This window comes from Labeo rohita, unplaced genomic scaffold (genome assembly GCF_022985175.1).
Source record: "Labeo rohita strain BAU-BD-2019 unplaced genomic scaffold, IGBB_LRoh.1.0 scaffold_417, whole genome shotgun sequence".
Lineage (NCBI taxonomy): Eukaryota > Metazoa > Chordata > Actinopteri > Cypriniformes > Cyprinidae > Labeo > Labeo rohita.
The window spans coordinates 28,030-41,869 of NW_026129335.1; the positions used below are offsets into that span (position 1 = coordinate 28,030).

The 13,840-nt window shown below is 35.6% G+C and overlaps 1 protein-coding gene and 1 long non-coding RNA gene across 2 annotated transcripts in view; both read right to left on the minus strand.

Annotated features, from left to right (window-relative positions):
- The window catches only part of LOC127160659 (ribonuclease inhibitor-like), a 43,602-nt gene that overhangs the window by 20,969 nt on the left and 8,793 nt on the right, over positions 1-13,840 (minus strand). The window lies entirely within an intron of this gene.
- Positions 12,242-13,043, minus strand: LOC127160658 (uncharacterized). Its single transcript, XR_007826811.1, has 3 exons — positions 12,999-13,043; positions 12,637-12,810; positions 12,242-12,406 (listed from the first exon to the last, which is right to left on the minus strand). It is a non-coding gene; the product is annotated as an uncharacterized LOC127160658 (long non-coding RNA).

Genomic DNA, 13,840 nt, shown 5'->3' on the forward strand with positions numbered 1-13,840 from the left:
AAACATCCTTCCGGGTTAAAAGTCAGGCGTGATTCCGCGTTTAGGAAAAACATCTATATCCACAAACAGCTTGTAACACTCCAAAGACAAACAAAAACAAGAAACCGCATCATATGACCCCTTTAACATTAATGGGATAGTTCACCCAAAAATTCATTCATTTACTTACTCTCAAGTTGTTTTTTAAACCTGAATGAGTTTCTTTCTTCTGCTGAACACAAATGTTACAGTTTTTCTCAGTCGCTTTGGTGCATTTCTCACAACACTATTTACATTTGCACAACAGTTAATGCATTTCTCAAAACAATTAGTACAAACTGCAAAACCTAGTTGATAACCTGCAAAAGCGTGTCACTTGCTCAAAATGGATAGCTCATTCCTCAAAAGCAAGTATTCATGTCAATGAAAGTGTCAGTGTCATCAAGATGAAAAGTCCTGACACCATTGTTTATGAACAAGATAGTCAAATGGCTTTGTCATGTTTTCATTATGACAGTTTACTCTGTAAATTTTTTCCTATGCAAAAAAGTCAGATTTTGGTGACACTTCCTGAAAATGCTCAAGACAGCACTATATACTATTTGCACAGCCATTTGAAAACTACAGTAAAGCTAGACATTACTGTATTTAGTGAGGTATCTGAGTACAAGACACTGAATATGTATGTTTCACATTTTTACTTCATATGCTCTTTGCAATTCTAATTTATTCAAAGCATTGTGCAAACGAATAAATACACCCTTATTTACAACAAACATAAACTCCCTTTGGGTAGAGCTGTGCACAATTGTAAACAATATTGCAGTACATATTGGAACTGAACCTACAACATATAGGTATGTAAATCATTCATGCACATTTGCAGAAATTGTTCAATTTAGAAGACATTTTCAGGAAAAAAAAGATTTAAAATTTTTTATAAAATTTGCTTGACAGATTTTGACAACTAGTTCAACATTTTTGTATGTAATGACTCAAGCAATGAAATGAGGACTATTAGTTTTATATGGAATGACTATTCAGCATTCACAAGTTTAGTTAATTTTGACTGACATGACATAAGCAAATGATAATGTTATAAAACAGCAGAGAGTTGTATGAAAGCAATTGATGCATGTCCAAAAGCATTTGCAATTTGTTGGAAGGAATGAGAAACTGCTACTATGATGTGCACAAATGACTAAATGTTGTGGAGGTTGAAGTAAATGTTGTGCAAATGTAAATAGTGTTGTGAGAAATGCACCAAAGCGACTGAGAAAAACTGTAATTTGAAGAATGTAGTTAACCAAACAGTTGCTAGTAGTATATAGCCTACACCTTGTGTCATCTTTTTTGATTGATAACTTCTGGCGTGACCTCTGACCTCCCCCTTCCCCCTCTTGACCTTGAGAGTGCCTAGGGGTAGTGACCCATGACCTTCTAATAATGTCCAGATGTGGAAATGACATGGTTTAACATAATTAAAATTCCAGCGATGACCCATGACACACTCTCACTCTCACTCACTCTCTCTCTCTCTCTCTCTCTCTCTAAGAAAGATGTCAGTTTTAAGGACAATAGGACAATATCAAATGACTAAACAATTTTAAGAGACCAATTTTAAGAGACACCAAATGTCAACATAAGCAGAATTGTGGGACCCGACATGTCTGGACATGTCAAATGTTTTATGGTGGCTTTCCATAGACATAATTCAATTAAATTCACGTTTATTTGTATTCATGTTTATTTGTACCCTTTTCACGATACAAATCATTCTAAAGCAGTTTCATATAAAATGTAAGTTTCTACATTATATTAATACATTTTATACTGTATCACCCTCTAAAGCTACCCATCACAGTAAACTTTCTGCATTTTTATTTTCCATAAACAACATTTACTTTCATTTATAATTTATAATTTATAATTTATAATTTAAAAAAGCTATTATGTCCATGGGAACAAATCTTGCTCAGGGCAATCATTTAGGGTATTACTACACAACAGGAGAACCACACGCACACACAAAATTAAATATATTTTAAGATGTTTATTCTTATTTAAAGATGTATATAAATAAAAATAGATAAATATAAATCATCTTACATTTTTCTGGGAGAAAAGATTTCCTCGTGTAAAGATGACCATTCTGCGACAGAAAGGTTTACAAAATTTGCTTAGTTTAAGTTGAAATATAAAACCGCAGTGTGTGCTCTTCACACAGCATAGGTCCGTGACAAAATGGTGTGTCTCGACATGACAAGGGTGGGGGTGATTAGAAATGCCAGATATGGGTAATAGTTTTGCACCGGATGCAGACCCTAATGTGGTGCTCCATTTAAAATGCACAATAGGTCATCTGTGTGCAGGCAATGCATATGGTTCTTGCAACACGACCATGTCGCAAAGAATGTTGTGTTTACATGTTTTATGGGGACATTCCATAGGTGTAATGGTTTTTATACTGTACAAACCGTATTTTATATCGCCCTACACCTAAACCTAGCCCTCACAGGAGACTGTGCACACTTTTACTTTCTCAAAAAAACTCATTCTGCATGATTTATAAGCCTGTTTCCTCATGGGGACCTCACAAATGTCCCCACAAGGTCAAAATTTACTGGTATTACTATCCTTGTGGGGACATTTGGTCCCCATAACGTGATAAATACCAGGTGCACACACACACACATATTGAGTTTTAATGTTTTGAGGTGTCATTCCATAGGCGTAATTATTTTTTACAGTACAAATACCTAGCCATCACACAAATCTTTCTGTATACTTACATTTTAAATTAAACATTTAGTATGTTTGTAAGTATTATAATAACTCAAGAAATATCCTCATAAACCACATTTATGTAATCATAGCAGTGTTAAACCCGTATAATCATACAAATTTGTGTCCTGATAAATCATATAAACAAGTATGGTGAACGTGATTTCGCCAAGTACACCATTTCAACATTCAACATTTCAACAAAACATGTTGATCCAGGAACATGTCTTACTTGGCAAAATCACAGCTACCAAACAAGTATAGACAGACAGACAGACAGATTTATCTCTATTTTAAAGATGGTAATAAAAAAAAGTGACTATAAATATAATGTTCAATATAAAAATAAACATGGCACTTAAACACAGAAAAACAGTTACTATAGTTTTAGGTAACACGAAATATGAAAAAAACAAACAAACAAAAAAATCTCCTTAAATTTTTCAGGGTGCTTAGAAGTAGCTCTTAACGCAATGATGTCCAAACATGGATGAGTGATTTACAAAAATAAAAAAAAAAAACAACAGCAACATTTAATTTAAGCTGAATTATTAACAAACACTCACAGCCCCATGTCTTGTCCATTGTGAAACTGCAGATCAGTCTGTTTCAGACCCTCACAGAGAGACGGGAGGGGTGAGAGAGGAGATAGAGACCAGACGATCTGAGATATTTGTCTGTTCACTTTTTCTAAGTGAACGTCTTGAATGTGCAACATTTATTCCAAAGCATAACATAAAGTCTTGCTGTTTTACACTATTACAACTGAAACATATCTCACCATTGTGCTCAAAGCTGCACAAAGCTAAAAAGCTAAGTTTCACAAAAAGTTCCACACTCTTGAAAAGGACACGGACACAAAATATAATCAAATTTTGTGGGAGCAAAACCCCTATGTAACTCAATTACTAAGAAAATTACCATATTATCATGGAAAATTCAGCTTGTGATCATTTGGGTATATTTTTATAAACACTGTTTTAAATTATTTTTTCCTCACGGCACTAGATTCAGATGTCTTGTTCAGATAGCTAATGACAATGTTCACATTTTAATTGTTGAACCACTTCTTTGAACGTTCCGCTTGACAAAGTGTAGGCCTATGTGTATTCCCCATCTGTCATAAGCATGAGCATCGATTGGGTACTACATGTTTTTTAATTTGTACACTTTTGACAGGGGGGGACTATAATACCACCTTGTAATGTGATCACAATTAAGAACAATAACATTACACTACATGCCCTTGAAAAGATTTTAGACATAGTCTTTTATACAGGAAATGTGTTTGTATAATTTACAACAGAAACATGTTACAGTATAAAAAAAAGGAGACACTCTTCTAAACTATTTTTAGTTTTTAATGTTGATTTTGATGCTAGCTGATGACGATGTATACCTTTTTCATTGTTTTTGTACAGTTTTTAGATGCAGACTACTCTCAGAGTTTGGCCAAGCATGCAGTGAGTGTTCACAGGAAAACGTACAAATACAGCATAAATATTCAACATGAAAAGTGAGTCTATTACATTTAAAACACTTAACGTTACACATTACTAATTGAAGATGTTGCGGAAACACTACTTTCTTTGTACGTGTCTTTAAACATGACTTCAATTAATAAACCATTGTTCATTGTTGAGAAGCAGTTAATTTAAGCAAGAGGTGGGATGATTCAGACCGTTTTATTTAGTCGTTGTGTTTTAGGTTTGATCCAGCAAGCAAGTCTTCCTGGATCAAGGTAAGCAGTCTTTAACATGTCTTAATTCTCTTAATTTTTCACAATTGTAAAAGTTTAGCTTAAAAATTAGTTTTTAGCCAGTTACAGAAGTGTCAGGCACGAAGCTTATATGCATTTTTAAATAATTATAATAGAGCGCTACTGTTCTAGGTCTCGTCACACCGTTGTGAGATATAAATGTTTTTCATGACGTTGCACTGTGAAACCGGAACAAATGTATGTTCCCATGACGTTGCTCATATTATTTCTGTTTGAATTTGTTTAGTGCAGTTTCACCATTCTTATTTTATTTTTCCATTTAATTGTAATTGTTAGGCCTTATTAAACCGAATGATCAGTCTGCATATTCAGTATAATTGTATATTTGGTATAACAAACCTGAACAACAGGTGTTTCTTGCTGTATGTTTAATGAAACAGCTATTGGATTAACTTTTCCCAATCCACAATACATTGCCAGTACTCGAAACAATTCGCCTTAATAACAAATCTTAATAAATAAATCTTTTAAATGAGTTACCTCGTAATCTTTAATCAAAATATCTCTGGCGAAAACGACAAATGTGAGGCTTCAACAGCAAACAAAAAAGCACACCCACCTTCTCCTGCCTCCACTTTTGAGTGCAACACCCTCACCTCAACAACCAACCATCAGCCGAAACACTACTTCCTCACAGCTACGGCCATGCTACATCACAACCCCTGTATGCGAAGAGCGGCTGTTCTGGATAAACTCTGCAATTACTTTCCTACAGTGTACTTTCCTAGATCGGTGAACAATACTGGGTTTGACAGCACTAGCGACAGAATTAGTGCAACATCTTGTTGATCAAAACATTATCTACATGGATTGACAGAATCAGCTTCAGCAATCCAATTTGTCTGATCCACTCTGCAATTTTCCAATTAATAATGCTTTGGGGGATCTTACCCATAAACCTGAAATTCAAAGCATTCATGAACAAGACCTCGACCGTCGTGGATTGAAACCATCAATCCTGATTCTAAGAAACGGAGACAACATTCTATATCGATTAGGGGACAAAGTTAATCTCTTGGAGAGGATCAAATTCTGAAAAGGATGTCTGACGCTGCGCAAGAGCTGATCGAGCACAACTGGAGTTCTGACGCTGCTGTGGATGATCAGCTGAAGTGCGGCTGCACAGCGGGAAAAATGTGTCATGTAGCAGACTTCATACGCTCTATGTTTAATGCGCATTACCATTAATGACACATGCATCAATCAAAAAAGATGACACAAGGTGCAGGCTATATACTACTGTTGCTGGTCCATAGTATTTATTTTTATTTTTTTTCTATCAAAGTCAAAGTGGACAAGCTACTTTTTGGTTACTCACATTCTTTAAATCTTACTATGAACTATATACTTCTAATTCTTCCTCTAGTTATCGACAAAATGTATATTTTCTTTCAGTTTCCCCTCCCCAAATTTGATGAACATCACTTAGAGATGCTAAATGTTCCACTGTCACTAGATGAACTGAAACTGGCTCTAGACTCCATGACAAAGAACAAAGCTCCAGGTAGTGACAGAATTCCCCCTGAATTCATTTCTGCCATCTGGGATATAGTATCGTCACTTATTCTGAACTCTTTTAATTTCACGATTGTTTCAGGTCTTAAGTGCAGAGTTTTCTTTACCTGGATTTTCTTTCTTTTTATATAAAAGACTGAGGCTTTAAAGGCCTACAACATTCCTTAGGCCTCCAATGTGCTCCAACATCCTCTGTGGGAGTGGTTAAATATTAATACTCCTAGTGGTTTAGTTTATAAGATTTATCATTTAGTCCTTTTACTGCAGTATACTTATATTCCAGCTATACACTCCTGGGAAAGGAAAGGTTTTGCTCAAACTGATTGGGATGTGGTATGGACCAGGGACCGTATTTATAAAGCCGCTCAGAGTAAAATTTTTGTCTTAAGTGTGTCAAAATTCTAGGAATGATGTAATTTTACTCTTATTCCTAGACTTAATAATAAGAGACCTCCACACATCACTTTTGGCCACGGTTGTGTTTGGTGGGGTTAGTGGCACAATATTTAAGACCCTGCTTACTGTGTCATCACCGGTGCATTGCTGCATTTTTCCTACTTTATTTCTGTAGTTAGAGCATTGATTTGTAGAGTGGAATACATTATTAAGTTTCTTACTTGGTCACTTACAAAAAAAAAAAAAACTGCTTGATGATCAAGTTTGTATTGTTTCATCATTCCATCAATTCTAAAACTCCTATAATTTTACTCTTATTCCTAGACTTAAGAATAAGAGTGATTCATAAAGGTTCCTAAGTGTTAAGACTAGGTCTCAGCTCCTAAATTATTTAAGAGAGCTGGAGACGTCTCCTAACCTAGTTAGGAGTAACAGGATGGCAGCAAAGAGGAGGAGACACACACTTTCCAATGAACATATGATATATTAGAGTTATATGATGATATGAATTTGATAAAACGATACAAACTTGATCATCAAGCAATTTTTTTGTAACTGACCAAGTAAGAAACATAATAACTTATTCCACTCTACAAATCAATGCTCTAACTGCAGAAATAAAAGTAGGAAAGTAGAAAAAAAAATGCAGCAATGCACCGGTGATGACACAGTAAGCAGGGTCTTAAATATTGTGACACTAACCCCACCAAACACAACAGTGGCCAAAAGTGATGTGTGGAGGGTTTTAATGACCTCACATTTCACTTAAACCATCAAAATATGAAAAAAAAAAAAAACACTGATCAGTTTTGCTAACTGGTTTCAACTGAAAGTAGCAAAAACAGTCACTAAATGTATCTGATGAGGATGAGGACATAATGTTGAGTTCACTGATCTATAGAGATATAAATATATCAGTGGGCGAGTGTTGTAATCTAAATGAGGTTTGTCCAAGAAAATTATTTAGTTGCTAGGCTTTTGAATAAAGTCTCAAAAAGGGTGATGAAGTCACTAAGTCTACTGACAAAATCACTAAAGTGGCAACATTGACTACAATATCAATTATTATGATTTTGTTGGTCTCTCTTGTTTTTGCATGTGTTCATAATTTCTTTGTATGACAGCATGGTCAAAAATTATGACCGCACAATTTGGCATGTTTCACTGCATTATTATCAGAAATAAAACAATTAACTCCATGAAAATATGCAATAAGCTTACAAAATCACACATTTTTCTTTTGGCCACTGTGGCAGTTCACAGACTTCCAACTGACCGTCAAACCATGTTGCAAAACTTTGAAGAGAACTGAGGGCTTTCTGGGACTTATTGGAGCTGTTGATGGAACTCATGCAGTGTTGCCAAAAATCTCTAAATGTCGCTAGATTACGTCATATGCTAATTAGCATATTCATGACGTAAGTGTGTTTTGTTGTCTTGCCTCTCTGCACTCATATATGGCATTTTAATGCAGCCAAATTCTTAATAAAACGGTTTTCATTGATATATTTTAGTGTTTCTGTCATCAGACAATGGGATATATATGAAATTGTGACTGAAACGCAGCCCATTAAGACACAACCAGCTCTCCAAGATATTAATATGCACTAAAATCCTGATTCATAATCACAACATTGTCTGATCAAATCAAATACACACACAATTAAGACATACAGCTGAGCTGTGATTTCAACTATACTTGCATGTAAAACAGAGTCAGAAGCAACAGAATATCTAATTTAACTGTAAGCGCTGCTCCTCTCTGTCATTGCAGATAGAGAGAGAGAGCATGAGAGAAGTGTGCGCCGGGAAAACAAGACCTCACGCTCATGCGGCAGTACTGGAGAGTCTCAGAAACTAAATAAGGTTTGTCCAAGAAGTCGCTAAATTTGTCACTAGGTGCTTTTTTAGAAAAAAGTCACCAAGGGGGTCTGAAAAGTCACTAAATCTAGCAACAAAGTCACTAAGTTGGCAACACTGAACTCATGTTCACATCATTGCTCCAACTGTAAACGAGTAAACATACCAATAGAAAAGGATTTCAAACCATCAATAATAATTTTGCACAATGCATTTCTGAGAATTTTTATACATATGGGCCTTGATCCTTATTGTCATTTATGTAATAAATCTACAGTAGGCTCTTACTTGCACATGTTTTGGGAATGCCCAGTGGTGGGTCTTTTTTGGAAATTTGTATGTTCTGTTCTTTCGGATTTCCTGCACTTGGATATACCTCAAGATCCCCTACTTTTTCTATTGTTAGATGATTCCATTCTCCAGTTGAATGCTCATCAAAAAAGGACCTAATCAGCTGCAAATACTGCTGCCAAAAAGACTATTTTGAAGTTATGGATTGAACCATCCACTTCCACGACTATCACTTGTCTATCATACTTCAGAGACAATGTCTTGCTGGAAGGCACCACTGCCAGTCTCAACACTATTCAGAGTTGGACAAATATTGCTGTGATTTTGCTAGATAGACTGAAAAGTTGATATCCCTCTCTGACTATTATTTTCTCTTGTGGACTGTATGTAAACATCTTTTATGTGAAATATCTTATTCAGGTCAGTACTAAATAAACAATTTCATGCAGTAAGAAATCTTAGAAACAGTAATAATACTGTCAAAACAACTGTTTGCTAGCTCTGACTACTACTACACTCTCTGACCATCATCCAATTAAAGAACGTGAAAATTCAGACGTTATTGTATGAACTGAAACTAGACATTGCATTAAACTAGACATTGCATGCTTGTAGTGTAAGGTCCACACAATTGGCCCAATGGAGGTATCCAATGATGGATGAAGGCATTTCAGTGCACAATGTTATTTAATTGAAGTTAAATTCAATCTGACTCCATTTTATTATGACCCTTTAGATTGTCACACAAACTGGTTGTTTGTCCATTTCTAATTGTTATTATTTTAAAATTTGGTTATTCTATTTAACTCTTTGCTTTATATTTAATCTTTCATTAGGAATCTGTGTCACTCAGGGTGCCTCACGTCTGCTGATTTACATGGGCCCCACGATCACAAGCCCTTCACTCCAATCATTAGTCAGAGGTTATGACTAACTATTTAATAGACCCCCTCATGCTTGTCATTTTTTTAATAGTGGTTCTGTTTATCCCCCTACAGTCACCTATTGTAACGGTGTGAGTGAGACGCGAGAGGCGAGCGGATCCATTTGGGAGCTTTTATTTAAAGGACGAGACAAAAACATGGTCGAACAGGCAGGGTCAAAACAGTAGCAAACAGGTGTGACAAAGGCAAGTCATAGAGAATAATCAAAGAAACAAGTGATAGTCCAGTAGGCAGGCGGCGAGACAGTCGAGACGAGATGGCCAGGTGAGAAAGCTATACACGGGGAACACGGGAATTAGGAACAAGGAACTAGGGTAACAAAGGTAAATACAACTACAATACTAATCACAATGAAAACTACAACTCAATACTCTGTGCCAACGAAGGGAAAGTCCGGGGGTTTTATAGGGCTTCTGATTGGCCACAGGTGTATGGCGCAATCAGTGTGGTGGATGAGGGGAGATGCAGTCCGGGGTGTAGTGCAACAGTCTGTGTGTAATAATGGAGCGAGAGCGACATCTGGTGGTGAGCGGTCCGCAGAACACTGACCAGATTCGTAACACCTATGTAACAACTTAGTTAAAGCTCAAACTAAATCAGAGATTATGGCTAGAATTATGAAACATGCTAATACTTCAACAGTGTTGTTATCTAGCCCCCTATAGTGAGTCTAACTATATAACAACTTGACTAAAGCTGAGACAATAACAAGAGGTTATGGCTAATACTATGAAATATACCCGAACCATGCTAGTACTCCAATAGTATTTTGTCTAGCCCCCCATATTTAATGCAACTGCATAACAACTTAACTAAAGTCAATCAGTCAGAAATCTAAAATATCACCTGAAATCTAGAATACACTACTACAAGTACTTCAGACCCAGACAGATATCCCCCAAGATGGAGACAGGAACTAACAATTTGAATTTGCATTGATCAATTCCTAGACTTGATCGTTTGCACCTTCTGGGGACGGATGGTAATTTGCATGAAAGACACTGTGAAATAGTACACCCTCAACAGTGAGCAAACTATCTTATACTATATATCTTACATCTTTACTTCTTGTGAGAATGAGACTATTGTACCAGACACACAGTGACAGTTCAAATGATTCAAATGTTTGCTACATGACTATGGATCTCACTTGTATTCATGTAGAACATTATATTATGCTACTGGCCATTCTGAGTGAGCTGAGTGAGAAGAGATGGGTGAGGGGAAGTGGATGGAAGGAACAGGTGAAAAGGGACTGTACTCACATCTTCTCTCAGTGAGATGTAAAGAGATGTCTGTATCTTAATACACTGTGTGCATTGTCCGTCTCAGAAGATCAAAGTGTCTGAGGTTCTGTAAACCTTAGTTTCTTTCATGCTTCGATATGAAACGATACAGGTTACAGCGTGTGTGTGTGTGTGTGTGTGTGTGCAATTGAAGAGCACATGCTGCGAGCACTTTTTCTTTTTTTTTTTTTTTTTTTTTTTTTTTTTTTTTACAAATATGTGACCTTGGGCCACAAAAGTACCTTAAGTACCAGAGGTATATTTGTAACAAAAGCCAAAAATACATTGTATGGGTCAACATTTTTGTTTTTATTTATGTCAAAATTTATTAGGATATTAAAGCAGAAGTCCAATTCCAGAACAAACAATTTACAGATAACGTACTCAACCCCCTTCTTATCCAAGATGTTCATGTCTTTCTGTCTTCAGTCGTGAAGAAATTGTGTTTTTTGAGGAAAACATTTCAGCATTTTTCTCCATATAATGGACTGATATGGTGCCCCGATTTTGAACTTCCAAAATGTAGTTTAAATGCAGCTTCAAACAATCCCAAATGTGGTTGTAAACGATCCCAGCCGAGGAAGAAGGGTCTTATCTAGCAAAATGATCGGTTATTTTCATTTTAAAAATACAATTTAAACACTTTTTATTCTCAAATGCTCGTCTTGTCTTTCTCTGCCTGAATTCTGTGTATTCTGGCTCAAGACAGTTAGTGTATGTCGAAAAACTCCAATCGTATTTTCTCCCTCAACTTCAAAAATCATTTTAAAATTATCCTACATCGCTGCAGAAGTACCAACACAGTCTTTGCAAAGTGAACATGCAAAAAAGATCAAACACCCTTAACAAAAAAGGTAAAACAGCGATATAGGACGATTTTGAAGTTGAGGGAGAAAATACGATTGGAGTTTAAGACCCTTCTCTCCCGGCTAGGATCGTTTACAACCGTGTTTAGGATTGTTTGAAGCTGCATTTAAACTGCATTTTGGAAGTTCAAAATCGGGGCACCATATTAGTCCATTATATGGAGAAAAATGCTGAAATGTTTTCCTCAAAAAAACATCATTTCTTTATGACTGAAGAAAGAAAGACATGAACATCTTGGATGACAAGTGGGGTGAGTACATTATCTGTAAATTGTTGTTCTGGAAGTGGACTTCTCCTTTAACTAAAGATCATGTTCCATGTAGATACTTTGTATTTTTGATTAGTAATATGCATTGCTAAGAACCTTATTTGTACAACTTTAAAGGTGATTTTCTCATTTTTTTTTTTTTTTTTTTTTTTTTCTCATAGTTTTGTGTTCCAGGGTCACATATAATATTCCCATCATCTACCAGTGTGCAATATTGATCTCATTGCTGTGGTGTTGAGTGTAGCTGTTGGTGAAATGTACTCACTTCAGTATATTCAGCTCACACACACGATTCTTCAGTCCCTCACAGATCTCTTTGACTCCTGAATCCAGCAGACAACTGTTGTTCAGGTTCATCTCTTTCAGGATGGTTTTGGAGGAGAGAACAATAGCTAGAACTGAACAGCTTTTCTCTGTCAGATCACAATTATTCAGCCTGAACACAAAAATATTTCAGTCAAAACCACTTTTACCAAGTATATTTATTACAGTTATATTGCATACTGTTAGTGTTGCCTGAACTAACACAACACTTGATTATTTTTTTCAGCACATATTCAACACACATCAGATCAACAGCTCTTCATATCTGATTACACATGGGACTGACAGTCTTTAATAATGAATAATCAAAGAGGTTTCAATGTATAAATCATGTTCACTCACATTATTTTCTCCAGTTTGCTATGAGAGTCCATCAAAAGAGCAGAGAGTTTCTCCCCATCCAGATCTCCTAATTTATCTTCACTCAGATCCAGTCCTTTCAGTAGTAATGGACTTTTACCCAGAACTCCAGTGAGATACTCACACGCTTCCTCTGCAGCAGGACTTTTCAAAAACCTACAGGAAGCAGATAAGGATTTCAGATCATTTATATTTTTATATTATTTTTGCCATAATTATGTTGTGTCTGTTGAATTTAATTCCAGTTCATGTCATTCCTATTCAACAATGGTGCATTTGACCCTTTTATCTAATTTCATACAGCTGTGGATCATTTTTAAATATTTTAAGTTTTTTTTTTTCACCTGATGGTTTTTAATGAACAGAGTTCATCCTGTAGTAAATGACTGCATACTGCAGTCTGAAAGCCTAAAACCAGAATGAAAATGTCACATTCAGATGATTAATCAGTTATTCTAGAAATTACCTAAATCCATAACACAAATACATTGTATTCCTTATACAAATGAACTAAAACTGTAAAGCAAAATCTGACAACTGAATATCAATTCAAACAAAAAAAAAAAAAAAAAAAAAAAAAAAAAAAGAGAACTTTAAATTGTTAGAGTGCAGTCACTGCAGTATCTCCAGCTTAGTCACTTTCAAGCTTTAACCTTCTGATGTTCCTCATGTGCCCTTACCCTTGTGCCATAGTACTGTGCAATAGTCTTAAGATACTAGTACTTTCACCATCAAAAAATGTTTTAAAGTCAGTTACTTGTATTTTCTGTAGTGTGTCAGTAGGAAACATTTACATTTTACAGGGTTACATAAACATTTATATATATATATATATATATATATTTTTTTTTTTGTTTTGTTTGTTTTGTTTTGTTGTTGTTATTGTTGTTGTGTTTTTTTACAACTACTTAACTTTTCGAATGAAGCTACAATTTTTCAAATTTCCATTTTTCAGTTAAAAGTGACTCCCCCCAAAAGTTCCCCTCAGTAGAATCGTGTCGGGCCTCCTCTCTGATCAGTGCCCTTAGAATCGTCCTAATATTTTTATCTAGAGCCAAACACACTTTATTCAAGTCATTTCTGCTCCATGTATGTTGCTTCTTTACACCACTAAAGATGTAAAGCACTACAAGAGCTGCAGATGATGTGGTTATTTAAAAAACAGCAGCAAAACAGACTTTCAAAA